General features: G+C 49.0%; 1 pseudogene; it reads left to right on the top strand.

Annotated features, from left to right (window-relative positions):
- Positions 1-821: 821 nt before the first annotated feature.
- Positions 822-1582, top strand: LOC102247357 (annotated as a pseudogene).
- The last annotated feature ends 3 nt before the right edge of the window (positions 1583-1585 follow it).

Raw genomic sequence — 1585 nt, 5'->3', positions numbered from 1 at the left:
ACTGTCGATGCTGGATACACTGTAGATGCTGGGTACATTGTAGATGCTGGGTACATTGTAGACGCTGGATACATTGTAGACGCTGGGTACATCGTAGACACTGGATACATCGTAGACGCTGGGTACACTGTCGACGCTGGATACACTGTCGACGTTGGATACACTGTAGACGCTGGGTACATTGTAGACGCTGGGTACATTGTCGATGCTGGATATACCTTCGATGCTGGATACATTGTAGACGCTGGGTACACTGTCGAGGCTGGATACACTGTCGAGGCTGGATTCACTGTCAGCTCTGGATACACTGTCAACGCTAGATTCACTGTCGACACTGGATTCACTGTCGACCCTGGATACATTGTAGACGCTGGAATACATTGTAGACGCTGGATACTGTTGGGATCCAGCCCCAGCAGGTCCAGGGGTTCCCAAAGGTGTGGATGGAGTCGGTGAAGAAGGAATGACACGGAGGCAGTGTTCAGTTGATCAGCAGCCTAGCCAGGTTCTGTCTTTATTTCTCCTGTTACATCTGTATTTATACCAGTTGATTTTAATCCTATCCATTCTATTACAAAGGTTAGGGCGTTCCTTATCTCCATTCCCAGGTTACCTGATTGTTCTGTTAAGCTACAAGGAAGTAACTGAAGGAGATTATCCTAAGTAAAGATTATGTAGCTTAAGGGTGATTGTTCATAGTTAAAGTGATTACCCGCCTGGCACTTAGTTCAGGGGTTTTGTTCCCTCCCTAACTCCAGGGAAAAATCCCCATCTGGGGAAACAACCTTTCTCAGAGAGGTGACCTTGGTTAAAACACATAGTGCTAAGAAGGGGAGCAAACATATTAAGAACAGTATGCTGGCAGTGCAGCGGCCCACGTGTTCCACCCGGAAGCACCTGCGGAGGCTGGAGATTCCTGAGGATGGCCGCAGCAATGCAGGCACAGAGCGCTGTGGCCGAGGACGGTTTCACCCAGGTCATCCGCAAGGGTGGCCGGAGGGTGAAGAAAAGGCTGGCGGAGGAGCTGTCTGTGGCGGGGGAGGGCAGGGACGCGAGCCGCATGGACACCGAGGAGGCCCAGCCGTAGAAGAGGCCCGTGTTCCCGCCCCTCTCCGGGGACGGGTTCCTGGATGGGAAAGAAGAAACAAGGAAAATTCCAGTCCCAGCTAACAGATACACACCATTGAAAGAGAACTGGATGAAGATATTTACTCCTATGGTAGAACATTTGGGACTTCAGATTCGCTTTAACTTGAAATCAGGGAATGTAGAAATCAGGACTTGTAAAGAAACCAAGGATGTTAGCGCTCTGACAAAAGCCGCCGATTTTGTGAAAGCCTTTATTCTCGGGTTTCAGGTAGAGGATGCACTTGCTCTCATTAGGTTGGATGACCTCTTCTTAGAGTCCTTTGAAATTACAGATGTGAAGCCTCTAAAGGGAGACCACCGGTCAAGGGCAATAGGGAGAATCGCTGGCAAAGGAGGAAAAAACAAATTCACCATAGAGAATGTGACACAGACGCGGATAGTTCTAGCTGATGTGAAAGCTCATATCCTTGGCTCTTTCCAAAACATCAAGATGGCA

This window comes from Myotis brandtii, unplaced genomic scaffold, assembly GCF_000412655.1.
Source record: "Myotis brandtii unplaced genomic scaffold, ASM41265v1 scaffold9574, whole genome shotgun sequence".
Taxonomy (NCBI): Eukaryota; Metazoa; Chordata; class Mammalia; order Chiroptera; family Vespertilionidae; genus Myotis; species Myotis brandtii.
The sequence above is the reverse complement of the archived record's forward strand: the minus strand, read 5'-3'. Positions and strand labels throughout refer to the sequence as shown.